Here is a 13,670-nt window from a genome sequence, read left to right on the forward strand (position 1 = left end):
GAAGGTTGGAGGAAGCCTGACAGGTTTAGGCTCTGCAAAAATGGGTGCATAAGTGAAAGGAAGACTTGCTTCAATAAAAACAAACTGCTTTGCATTCTCTCAGCAGTGCTAGAAAAAGCAGGTGAGGATCCTTCTTCTCTGAGGAGATTTTTTGCTGCCTGGGGGTGGCCCAGCACCGTTCTTCAGGGACAGTACAGCTCACACTTCCACCTATTTGCTTCAGGGGTGATTTTCTTTGGAGGTCTTCCCTCTTTCATATCCTGAAGGAAAAAAAAATGTCTCCTGGGCTGGCAACTCCCTCTTTTTAGTTGTAGTGCAGCCCATCAGAGCGATAGATCACGTGAAATACAGAAACAGATCAGAGCTGGGACATTGGTTTCTGCTATTCTCAAGCAGGGAAACAAGGTCTGGATTTGCCACATGGCTCTGAGGAAGGAACCTTCCTGAGACTTTGGAACAAATCCTGTCTCTATTTGCCCCATGTGCTGTCACTGTGAAACTCCATAAAAGGCCCCTTGTCCCTGCTTTGCAAGTTATGGCATACCATAGCCTCCACAGAGATTTCTCCTGGCTTTTTTTAACCCCTATTTTTTTTCTGCAGGTTGAAATGTGTCCCCTTTTTAATGAACTCAGACTTTATTAGCCAACTATCATGACTCTTTATTAACCTTCCAATAAAGCTACGTCAGCTGAGTGAAACACTGGAGCATATGGGATCATACGAGTCACTACTGGTGTCACACAGCTGTGTGCAATGCAGGGAATGGAGATGCTGCTTTTTGCTTTTTGTTTGGCTTGAGGCTATTTAGTAAAGAGGGAATTAATTCTTTTCTTCTCATCTGCTTTCTGGTGAGTGACTTATAAATGGCCTGCATAAAATTTGCTCTAGAAAATATGATCAGGAAAATGTATAGGCTGCTGCATTACATTTATGAATCCCAGGTCATGATACTTGGGAGATTCCATGGTAAATTTCATTAAAAGTAAAGGATCCCTGCTGATCCAGGGAAAGCAAAATTCTGTCAAGCCAAGTAACACCAGACCATCCTGAACCTCATTCCCTGCTGTTTATCTAAAGTACATTTCTTAGATTTGGTAGATGTCTACTTCAGCAACTTCCATCTCCGTGAACTTAAGAGCCTCTGACTTAGAGTTGTGGGCCCCTCAATTCAAGAGAGATGTTGAGGTGTTGGAACGTGTCCAGAGAAGAGCAAAAAGCTGCTGAGGGGCCTGGAACACAAACCCTATGAGGAGAGGCTGAGGGAGCTGGGGTTGTTTAGCCTAGAGAAGAGGAGGCTCAGGGGTGACCTCATTGCTGTCTACAACTACCTAAAGGGAGGCTGTAGCCAGGTGGGGATTGGTCTCTTCTCCCAGACAAGAAGAAACAGAACAAGGAGACACAGTCTCAAGTTGTGCCAGGGGAAGTATAGGCTGGATGTTAGAAGAAGTTCTTGCCAGAGAGAGTGATTTGCCATTGGAATGGGCTGCCCAGGGAGGTGGTGGAGTCACCATCCCTGGAGGTGTTCAAGAAAAGACTGGATGAGGCACTTAGTGCCATGGTCTGGTTGACTGGCTAGGGCTGGGTGATAGGTTAGACTGTATGATCTTGGAGGTCTCTTCCAACCCGGTTGATTCTATGATTCTAAGAGCAGAAAGATTTTCACTATGCTGCCACAGACCCACTGAGAGAACAGTTTCTCTGCTGGCATATGAGGCCAAAATTTTAACATGAGTAAGTTTTCTTGTGCATATACATACATATTGAGATGCCTAGATTGTAATTATATCCATATCAGGTTTTATAAAAGCCTTAGAAATGAGCTCAGTCAGTAGGTACTGTAACATAGTCTTCTAGGTGGATCTCTGGTTGTGTTAGAAGCTATTTGCAAATGCATCATGGAAGAAATGTATGAGGTTTGACCCTGCAGGTGAAGAAGGCTGTTTTGTGAGTGTGTGTGCATGCATGCAGAAAGCAGCTGTGAGGAATGCCTCTGCTCAAACTGATCAGACAAGTTTTATTACTTCTGTCCATCAATGCTGTTTTGAAATATGGCAGGCTGATCCTATTAAGTTAGCTCAGAAATGCCTTTCCAAAATGTTTTTGGGCTCCAGTTCTCACAATCATTTACTTCCTTGCTTCACTTCAAAATCTGCTCCCCTCAGCATCTGCTGCATTTGTTCACACAGATGCACTAAGACTGGGTCATTACCCAGCAGTTTTCTGTCACAAAAGGTGGGGTTTGGCCAGGATCCATAGAAAGACATGCAGGAAAAGATCACAACTGAGGAAATGACTCTGTCAAATTCCACTCAAACAATGAGAATATAGTATGCATATGAAAAGATACACCTGAGTTGAAAAAATACACAAATGAAGGGAGAGGTACTTAATTGACCTCATTGGTGTTAGGCAGTGCCTAACTCCATAATAAATCCTGTACACCAAATTCAAGGTTCAGATTAAGGAAAACATACAAGTTCTTAACTTCATCCCAGCATGATTCAGTACCTCTCACACTGCTGTGAACCTGATTGCCAGCCTTCATGAGGCTTGGAGTAACACCAAGGTGATACCCCATGGCTTTTTAATCCCATGTGTAGATGTTTGCAGTGCCACAAGGTCTAAACCAGAGCCTTAAGCAAATGTATCCTGAGTATGAGTAATGCAAAATGAAAGCAGTCAAGGAGAGAAGGATTTGTCAATGGAAGTTAACAAAACACCTCATTTTACTGTGATGTGTCTGAGAGAAGCAAAATTGCTCATAAATCCTGAATGCTAAAAATCAGTTTTGTTAGAAGACTTACATTTACAAAAGCATTATGATCACACCTATATTATCTTGCACCAAGATCATGCTCTTAACTTTAGAAACCAGTCTCCAGTGGAAGACTACAACATTAAAGGAGATAGAAGAGTATGAAGAGAGATAAAGAAGATACAAGGGAATGAATTTAGGCAGTCTCATCTAAAGAAATATTTAATGGCAGAATCTGAAGGGTCATTTAATACCAGAAAAAGGAAATGACACAGAACACAAGTAGTAACTCAAAGAACAATTAATTAAATTTAATAAAGGGCAACTTCAAACTGGAAATGAGGCTAAACTTTTCCACAGTTAAGGGCAGGCACAAAGAGAAGTCTTTTGCTTAATGAGAAATCTTTTGCTTGATGAAGTAGTATGACAAAACAGGTAGAAATATTCAAGTTTCAAATACAGCAAGTTTAGAGTTGAATCTGTCCTGCCTGATATGGTGTGTTCAGTCACGGAGCCCAGCTGTGTTTTGTCAGCCTTGTCCATCATGACCATTAGTTGCATTAATAATCCATTGAATATTTGAATAAAGGCACTACAGTAACATGCTGAGAATTCTTTTTTCTTCTCTAACAGTGAAGGAAGAAATAAGTTTTTTTTTTTGTTTTTTGTTTTTTTTTTTTGTGGCTTCACAATATGAAGCAAATATTTAAGTGTGATGTGGTTGGACAGGCTGGGATTGATAGACCTCGTGGAGGTTTAGAGTCTCCAGCATTTGTGTTTGATCAGAACCACGTTATAGAAAGGCTGGGGGAGGGGGGTGTGTGTGTATTTTCTCCATGTTGTGGAGATAGATGGGCCTGCCAGAGGTACCTGTTCAAAATCCTACTCTTGTATTCCACTTCCACTGTTTCCTTGAAGCAGAGCTGACCCGATGGCTGATACTAATACAACCGTTGATCTTAATTAACCACCTACAAGTCTTCCTGCTTCAAATGGGCTCTTGATCTCCTGCCTGCTATAGCACTTTTTAGGAGAGTGTCTGAAAATAACCTTGTATCTGTGTTTCCAAGAAGGCTTTGTGACAAAAAAGACTGCTAAAGCATACTGCCAGAACCTCACATCTGAGTGAAATGGGACCAAATGTATTTCCAGTATAAACTTACTGGAATTAGTGATAGAACTAAGACTAATTTTTAACTCAACAATTCTAATATGATAAAGACAGGTGATCTACAAAAATGTTTATCTCTTTATGGCACAGTTGATATTTCTCTCTTTATTTTCAATACTTTGGTAAGCACAAGGTACCTAATTAATGATTTTTCATAGAGATCTCAATTCAAAGCTACTGGCCATCAACTGGTAGGTTTTGCAGTGTCTGAAAAGGAAATTAAGCAATAGCATTTACAATTCTAATATGATTACAGTATTATTAGGATTGGAAGAGACCTCACAGATCAAGTCCAACCCTTTACCACAGAGCTCAAGGCTAGACCATGGCACCAAGTGCCACGTCCAATCTTGCCTTGAACAGCCCCAGGGACAGCACAGTATCACAGTACTATTAGGATTGGAAGAGACCATTCCATTGGAAGAGATCTCAATTCAAAGCTACTGGCGATCAACTCTTAGGTTTTGCAGTGCCTGAAAAGGAAATTAAGCAATAGCATTTGGTCCATGGAAGTGGCACATACTGTCCAACGCAGCTGATGGTTACTATGTTTAAGTAACAGAATTCTCATGAGGATTTGAGCTTCTCAAAGTCTAATGCAATTTTTCCAGGCCCTTGATAATGATCAGGAAGTGAATATAGGACTGTGATCTCATGTCGTTTGGAAAGTTAATGGACTAATCTGATGGGCAGAGCTTGGCCAGATCTAACTATATTGAAAAAAATCTTAAGGCATCAGTCTTTGTCAGCAGCAATGCAAATGAAGAAGACAGTAGATTTTATTCTGCACTTACCTGAGGTGAGGATGGGTGGTGTCCCAAAGAGAAATAAAACAGCATTGCTTTTTGTGAGGAAAATAGGTCAGCATATGTAACAGCATTAGTTGTTACATGCTACGATGGATGTGTATGTTGGAGAGCTGGTTGGAAAAATAATCTATTCCTGTAAAAACATTGATTATATAGAAATCCTTCCTTAAGCTTTGGGATTTTCTTTGGAGAAAAATAAAATTATGTTTCCAGCTACCAAAAAGTTTCAGATAAAAAACTGGTTTCTGGTTTTTCTCCCCCACAAGCACACCAACACTTGCAGGAGAAGCCATCTTTTTTAGTGTGGATGTTGTTTCCTCTACAATAGAAATTAACTGATTTCTGCAATATGTTTTATTTTATCTCTTGGTCCTGCAGCATCTCTTACTGGATGTATGAGCAGCTTTAACTGTTAGCTCCTTATTCCAGTCACATGTTTCTAAGTTTTGGTTTCTGAGGTTCTCTTTAAGTTGTAAGTTGGTAAGGTGCTGGAAGAGCTTATCATCCCAGTTGCTCTCAGATCGCTGGTCTTTGCAGATGAACTGAAAATCAGTCATAAAGTGTTTGTGATGATCAGCAAAAGCAATGGCTGCAGTTCCCTTGCAGTGAATGTTACAGAAAGAAGCTGTAAAGGCTAAGGAAAGTAGATGCAAATTATCAAGAGTAAGTGAAATAGTCATTTTGGCTGGGGCCAGAGGACAACGATCAGAGTTTTCGTTCACCCCTCATGTGAGTCGTTGAAATTGCTGGAAAATAACCCATAAAATATAGACTAGAGTTGCCCCAGGACCCCAGGAAAGGTAATGCTCCCTGGGTGTTCCAAGGGAATATTTTTTGGACCTATGCAGCACATAAGCAGTGTTCATCAGCTAACATGTAGAACTGACTGAGCTCAGATGTGTTAGTGGGGAAGTTGAGTTGTTAGCAGAGGGTCAGGGGAAATGATCTGTTGTTCCCTTCTTGCCCTCACTTCTCTGACTGAAAGTCCTAGATGTCCGTGATAACGGCCATAGGCATCTGTGTGTTTGCACTGAGCAAAGGAAGGGTGGAGCTGCAGACAGCTGTGTGATTAGCATTACAACATGCTTCTTGCAGACAATCCTCTGTGTTAAAATCTAAAAGCATGGATATTTCATAATTTCTTGGGGTGTTTTATGTAGCTTTAGCAGCCTGGTGTCATATGTTACTAGAGAGCAGAGTTGATTGGGAACGTGCTAATAGTTGCAGATACAAATATATACATCAACCTGAGTGGCTCAGGCTTTTGACTGAAAAGTGAAAAACAGCTGTTAGAGGGCTTGGTTAAAACTTCAGTGTTTTAGGCTTTGGGATAGAATTGTTCCTTAGGATGCAGATGTCAGATGGTCTTCCTCTGTGAGATCTTATTTTTATTGCCAAGTACAGTGGGAGAGACTCTGTGAGCTGAGAAAACTCTTTCCTGTGTTGTTTAACCAGGGACTTATTTCCAGTATCTTCCCTCCTTTAAGTAGGTGTCAGTCACTGGTTTTTTTATTAGATACTATAGACTAATTCCTATCTCTGCTCTAGGACTGTGGTTGAACAGAGTAGTTCATCACCAAGGGAAAACAAGTCGTTCTTTATAACTGTTTCTCTTCATTTTATCTCAGCTTGTCAGTGTCTGGCAGATTCTCCATCCTTTATGCCATTCCTCTTCAGCTCACTAACAGAGCCGTCATTAGCGCTGCAGGCTCAGGGGGTTTAGTACTTGTCTGAAGCTTCAGTCTCCATTTCTGACCCTTACTTTCTTTACAGGTGAGAAAGGTGTGTTCTATTTTGAATCTGGTATTCGTACTGTGTGTTCTTTGTACTCATAATTCTTCCTGGACTGGGTTGACCTGAAATAGTGCTCTAACTATTTGGAGAGCAGCCAAACAGAGAGGGATCTGGGGGTGCTGATCGATACCCGCCTGAACATGAGCCAGCAGTGTGCCCAGGTGGCCAAGAGAGCCAGTGGCATCCTGGCCTGCATCAGGAATGGTGTGGTCAGCAGGAGCAGGGAGGTCATTCTGCCCCTGTACTCTGCACTGGTTAGACCACACCTTGAGTACTGTGTTCAGTTCTGGGCCCCCCAGTTTAGGAGGGGCATTGAGATGCTTGAGCGTGTCCAGAGAAGGGCGACGAGGCTGGTGAGAGGCCTTGAGCACAGCCCTACGAGGAGAGGCTGAGGGAGCTGGGATTGTTTAGCCTGGAGAAGAGGAGGCTCAGGGGTGACCTTATTGCTGTCTACAACTACCTGAGGGGAGGTTGTGGCCAGGGGGAGGTTGCTCTCTTCTCTCAGGTGGCCAGCACCAGAACAAGAGGACACAGCCTCAGGCTGCGTCAGGGGAAATTTAGGCTGGAGGTGAGGAGAAAGTTCTTCACTGAGAGAGTCATTGGACACTGGAATGGGCTGCCCGGGGAGGTGGTGGAGTCGCCGTCCCTGGGGCAGTTCAAGGCAAGGTTGGACGTGGCACTTGGTGCCATGGTCTAGCCTTGAGCTCTGTGGTAAAGGGTTGGACTTGATGATCTGTGAGGTCTCTTCCAACCTTGGTGATACTGTGATACTGTGAACTGTGCCTAACATTTCTATTTAGAAAACCAGTTCTGATGTTAGCATGTGTATCTCATTTTGTTAAGTTTATTTGTACTGTTTATGTCAATCTGAGGAGATTTGCAATTGCTTATTTTGTTATACAGCCACAAAGAATTAAGTAAAAGCTTTATAAGTAATCTCTTTTTTCCTCTAGCCAAAGAAACACTGTCATGTTTCTGTATATCAGCTTATTCAGGGTCAAAGGTTGGCTTCTCTCTACATTTGATAGGCAGATATAAGTGCTGCACCGGAGCACACAGAGGAATTTGGCACTTTGATTTTTAAATTCAGTGCCAAACATGTGGAGAGAAGAGCATTGCTTGATTAAAATGGAGCCCATGCAGCAAGTGGAGGTATATTTTCAGCAAAAAAATTACTGCAAGAAGAGACGACAACTTAAGAAACCAATTGTGATTAAAATTCTGAGTTGATACTGGAGATTGATAACTCCTAGCTTTAGATATTTGCTAGCTAGGCAGAAACTCAGAAAAATAAGTGTTTTCTGAAAACAGAGGTATGGAGAAAAGATGCCTTACTTTGAAGCCCCTGTGCTGGGACTTAGAAAATTGACTTCAGTTCCTTTCCTGGCTGCTTCACAAAATGCCTCTGTAGTCTTGGGGACAATTATAAACCTTTTACCATATGTTTATGCTGCCTCTAGTGATCTGGAGCCCTCATTTTTGTTGATCTTCATGAAAATGTAGCCTACCAAATAATATTTACTCTTTAGTTTCTACCAGAAAGTAAACAAATGGTCTTTGAAAAATTAAACTGAGTCACGTTTATGCTGAATAGGGATTCTGTGTCCTGGTCAGTGATGGTTGAAAAGCAGGACCCTCACAGATGATGACTATATCAGACTTGATGCTCAGACCAGCCATGGGATCATTTACTCTGTTTCAAAAAAAATGTTGTGAGGAGGGAGAAGGCAGAAGTAGAGGCAATACTTACCATGAAGGCTATGAGTTATCTTCCCAAGCTTTTAGTCTCAGTACTTAGGAAAGAGGAAGGTTATGACAGAAGAAGAGAGACCCTTTCTCAAAGCAGACTTGATAACATCATTATAGTATCAGCCAAATGCAGGCACACTTCTGTTTTAGCAAAGCAAAAAAAAAATGCCCTTTTTTTTTGTGTCTCTCCAGATAAATCATCCACGAACAAGCTTATGAGAAAAATAGAAGGAAGAAGGCCAAAAAGGCATGCCAGAGAGGGCAGTTTGCAGAGTCCAAGGGGTTCAGAGAGGACTGCAGTGAGACTGCCTCTAAGAGGGAGTGTTTACATTACTAATTCTTCACGGGTTTACCTTCTGGGACACCAAACTTGGACTGCTGCTGGGACATTTGCCTTGGACTTGGCCTCTGGACAGGTAAGTTAGTGATAGAATGACACACATCTCTGTTGTGCTGAAACATGGTGTTTTCAGATTGCTTGGCACGAGAGGTTTTGGTCTCTGGTCATAGTGCTTTTCCTGCTCCAGTGATGAGAATATGTGTCAAGTAATTAAAGCACAAGTCTGGTTGCTGGAAGACTTGACCTCTCTTTCTGAGGCTGCCACAACCTGTTTATGATTTTGGACAAGGCACAGATTGACAGATGTTAGATGTAGGATTTTCCACATGGCTCAGGGCTCTCTTAATTCTGCTGTCATTGGACTCAATGGGACTTTCTCCCTTGACTGATGGGAACAAGGACCTTATATTTCAGACTGTGCATGGAATACATAGCTTTCTGTAATAATTTGGATACAAAAATGTGTGTCACCTGCAGTGCAGGGAACTGATGCAACTTTTGCAGATGCTGTTTAGTGTGCAGAGGAAGCACAATTAAAAAGGTAGGTCACAATTAGACTCTAGTAATACCAGTTCACATGCAAAACAGTGTTAGTGTGTGTACTGGGACTGCATGGCAAGATTTTGGTAGCAGGTTGGGGTGTTTGGGGTTTGCGTGGGCCTGTAGGGGTACCTTCTGTGACAGGCTGCCAGAAGCCTCCCCCATGCCCAACATAGCCAATGCCAGCCAGCTCCAAGACAGACCCACCATTAGCCACTGCTGAGCCCAGCAGCAGTGTTAGTGCCTCTAGGACAATATATTTAAGAAGGCAAAAACCTGCTGTACAACAGCAACTCCAAGAGAGGAGAATATGTGAAAAGAACAACTCTGCTGACACCAAGGTCATTGGAGAAGGAGACGAAGAAGGTACTCCAGGCACCAGAGTAGAGATTCTTCTGCAGCCTCTGCTGAAGACCTTGGTGAGATAGGCTGCTGCCCTGCAGCCCATGGATGTTAATGATGGAGTGCATATCCATATGCAGCCCATGGAGGACCTTACACCAAACCAAGTAGATATGCCTGAAGGAGGCTGTTATTTTGTGGGAAGCCCATACTGGAGCAGGTTCTTGACAGGACCTGTGGACCCATGGAGAGACTGCACCCTGTAGAAAAGACTCATGTAGGTGCAATTTGTGAAAAACTGTGGCCTCTGGAGAGGACTCACATTGGAGAAGTTTGTAGAGGACTTTCATGGAAGAAACTCCATAATGGAGCAGGGGAACAGTGTAAGCAGTCCTTCACCTAGGAGGAAGGAACAGCAAAGACAGTATATGATGAACTGACCTCAACCCCCATTCCCTGTTCTCCTGTGCTGTGGGAGGGGAGGAGGTGAGGAAAATCAAGAGTAGAGTTAAGCACAGGAAGAAGGGATGGGTGGGGGAAATGTGTTTTAAGATTCAGTTTTACTTCTTATTGTCCTGCTCTGATCTGATTGGTGATAAATTCAATTAGTTTTCTGCAGGTCGAGTCTGTTTTGTACAGGGCAGTAATTGCTGAAATGCAGTCAGTAAGCCCCAGAAATCCCAGGTGCATTGTTGATCTGTGGGTTGGGATACTGAGCACAGATTGGGTCATCTGACAGGGGAGGACAGCACCATATGGCCTAATCCTGTGGTTGGAAAAAAATACACAGCCAGAGTGACCAAGTGCTGTCCTCCTTAGACAGAAAGGAGCACAGCTGTGTCCTCTTTGTGCTTTGGAGGCTTGCTCAGGCAAGTCCCTCCTGTACTGTGGGCAGAATGTTACCTTGCTGCGAGCTGTTCCACTGCTATGGTGGATTGTAGAAGTCCTGTATGCCTGATCTTAAAATTTGCTTGGACTTCTAGTATTTTGGCTGCTGCAAGTTTGGTGTTGCTGGCCTGGAGCTGTCAGTGCTGTAAAAGCACAAACTGTGGTAGCTGTTCCTCTGGTATCCTGCAGCATGAGCAGGCAGGAAGCCATGCAAGTGCTGATGAAAACCAACAAGACAAGCTTGGTCTCCTCAATACCTCTTTATAGATAGACCTGGCAAGACTAAAAGACTGTGTGTGTCATTGTTGACAAATCAACCTTCTCTCTCAGAAGGGATCCATGCTGGAAATTTTCTGGGTGGATCTACTTAGTGCATCCTGGGTCTAGTTTAGAAACAGTGTAAACATCATTGCCCAGAATGATGCACAGCATCTCTGCTCTTTGGAGGAGGAATAGGCATTTTCTTTCACTAAAAAAGTTTGCAGCTATTGCCTGTCTCCCTTGAACTCTCTTTCCATAGTCATGACTGTATGCTAAAAAGATCCTCTGTCTCTTAACACTTTTCTTGAAATAGCCAAACACCAAAATATAAGTAATAAACTAAAGCTTCCTTTGAGTCTTTGCTTCATCCAATTACTGAAATTAATCAGTGTTAAGGAAAAGCGTGTGACTTGGTGTGGCCACCTAGGACACTCTGTCTGGCTTCATGACTTACGTTGCTTCATCTGGGTGTCATGTCGTGCATATAGTGTGGGATTATGCTCTGTCCTCGTGTGCCTGTCACACACTGTGTAATCAGATTGAATCTGGGATGAATGTTGACTACAACAGAAAACTACTTCCAAGTAGCTGTAGGTTTAATGTGGGCCCTTTAGGATCCAACTTTCATCTGTAGCACAGATCCACTGAAGGAAAGAGTTTAGAGGCACACCTGTTGAAAGTAGAATCTAGACCTAAATGTTGTCCTCAAGTAGTATCCTGAGCCCTTCCATGTATCTATACAGGCTTCCAGTGACAGCCTTAAGCGAACCCATGATTGTATGTGGAATAGGCAGGAATTAAAAGAGTGCCTAACTCTGATGTCTTTGGTAGAAACATCATTAGCAATGGCCAACTACTGCTTCAGAGGCACTGTCTCATAAGCTGAGGTCCCTCCCTTCCCCTAACTGTGCCACTGGCTTGCCTTAAAATCCTTTGCAAATCATCCACCTTCTCTTTAGGTTCGGTTTTGCTTTTGTAAAGCATGAACAATGATTCCTTTCAGCTGTGCCTCCACAGCAGTGATTGAGCAGGGCTAAGAGGCACTAATGTAGTCTTCAGGGAGCAGCAGTGCTGAAGCTACTGTAGTCAGTGTTTTGTACTAGAAGAAAAATGGATCCTTAAAATATTTAATCAAAAATCTCTGGGTATATATACCCCCACGTCTGTATTAAATACTCTTAGTGATATAGGGCTTTATTATGTCTTTCTCTCTTTTGTTTATCTCATGTTTTCATCAACAGGAGCTTTATTTTAGACCATGATAAACCTTTTTAACCATATCTTTGCTGTCTGTAGTTGTTAGGAAATCTACTGCGTACTTTCCTGTTGTTGTTTTTTAATAGTAACTGCATTCTCACATTCTGAACTATCTCTCTTTTTTTTTTAAAGGAAGCAGTAATGAATTTCCATATGGGCTATACCTTGTAAAAAGATTATCTCCATTTATTCTTTTTATAAAGTTTTCAGAAGGGAAGGCACCGTCCCAATGCACAGAAGCAATTTTTCTTTTCAATGGATCCTGTGACTCAAATCTAAACCTCTGCTCTCAGAGGAACACTTTTCAAATGTTTACTTACTGCTTGATTCCTGATAGGCAGTCTGGAAAAAAAAAAAAACCAACCAGATGAGGTGTTGCTCCTGAAAGTTATACTGCTTTATATTGTTTGAAAGGCAGAGATTGAACTGATTTGTCTAGCAGCTTGCCTTTTCTCAACTTCCTTTGTAGCTCAGGCTTTTATCAACAGTATGGTAAAAGTCTTTTATATATATATACACATAAAAAATCATACAGCATTCCTATAAAGCCCTTCATCTTGATGGCTCCAAAGTAGTTGACAAATCTGTCAAGTAATTTATTAACTACTTTCCTCAAAAGTTATCTCATACTCCAGCGCAAGAACTGAGGTATTTCTGTGCTGGGTAAAATCATTCCTTCTAGTAATAGCTTTTAAATGTAACCATCGGACTCATAACGTATGCGTTACAAAATTTTAATATAGGAATTTTGGAACTTTTTTTCTGGCTGTCTGAAGGGATGTAATTAAACATGAAGCTGTCCTTTTGTTCTAGCGAGGCCAGGGAGGAACTGATGCACGAGGCGTGCTGAGCAGGAAAGAATCAGTGCTGTGTGTGCACTGTGGGGTTACAGGGAGGGGGGGGGAAATGCAATGCTGAAAACAAAACCAGAATCTTAGAAAGACTGCTTCCTGACAGTCACTTGGTGACAGATGCCTCTTCTGCAACACAGCTGGAAGAGATTATTGTGTGTTTGGGTGAAATCTGCCTGCTCCTCTCTGATACCACTTCACCCATCCCAGGCTAGGAGCGGAACCTCTGTGCCAAGAGTGGATTGTCCTCCTGGGTCTGGTGATGGTCTTCACAGCAGTTTGCCCATTACCTCATTGCTGACACTATGACCTTCTGTGGCCAGTGTTTCCACATGAGTGTTTGCCTCTTCTGGAAAGGCTCTGCATTCACAAATCCCACATAAATAGACACTCTGCATCTGTAAGGCTTCATCAGAGGATCCTCTTGGCTCCTGAACCTTTCCTTTATGCAAACCATTGGCTACTTTATGACCAAACACTTTGCAAGGTGACTGAAGGTTTTGTGATGGGATTCATAGCATGAGTGTGTTAATGGACTCAAGTGCTATTTATTGGCCCCAGTGTATTTCGCTGCACCCTTGGCATGTTTGTGCTTCCTGTATGAAACTTGGCTGAAGGAGTCAGAACTGCAAGACATCATCCCAAATTCCAGCTGGGATGCGTAACTTGGCTACATGACACTCTGCCTTTGCCCCCCTTAGCTACTTCCCATGTTAAATAGTTTCTCAGGACTCAAAGGGGAAGGGGGAGATAATCTCTGGGGCAGAGCTTCTGATAAGTAAAAAAATTGCACAAATAAATTAGTCATGATTAATAGTAAGAAATTGTCACTTGTCTCACTTGCCTGGAAGTTGCAGCATGCTGAAATGACAGTCCTCGTCTTGCTGTTGTGAGGTTGGGATGCAGAGAGTG

At 42.5% G+C, this 13,670-nt stretch overlaps 1 protein-coding gene across 8 annotated transcripts in view; it reads left to right on the forward strand.

The window, feature by feature from the left end:
• SEMA5B (semaphorin 5B) overlaps positions 1 to 13,670 on the forward strand; it is a 324,525-nt gene that overhangs the window by 77,017 nt on the left and 233,838 nt on the right. For 7 of the 8 annotated variants that reach the window (XM_064157107.1, XM_064157117.1, XM_064157118.1 and 4 more), the window contains exon 2: positions 8,472 to 8,695. The exons of the other annotated variant lie outside the window; for it this stretch is intronic. The gene's annotated coding sequence lies outside the window, so the exon portion shown is untranslated. The remainder of the gene's footprint in view (positions 1 to 8,471; positions 8,696 to 13,670) is intronic. 8 annotated transcript variants of the gene reach the window in all.

The sequence above is a fragment of the Pogoniulus pusillus genome, chromosome 2 (genome assembly GCF_015220805.1).
Source record: "Pogoniulus pusillus isolate bPogPus1 chromosome 2, bPogPus1.pri, whole genome shotgun sequence".
Classification (NCBI taxonomy): Eukaryota; Metazoa; Chordata; class Aves; order Piciformes; family Lybiidae; genus Pogoniulus; species Pogoniulus pusillus.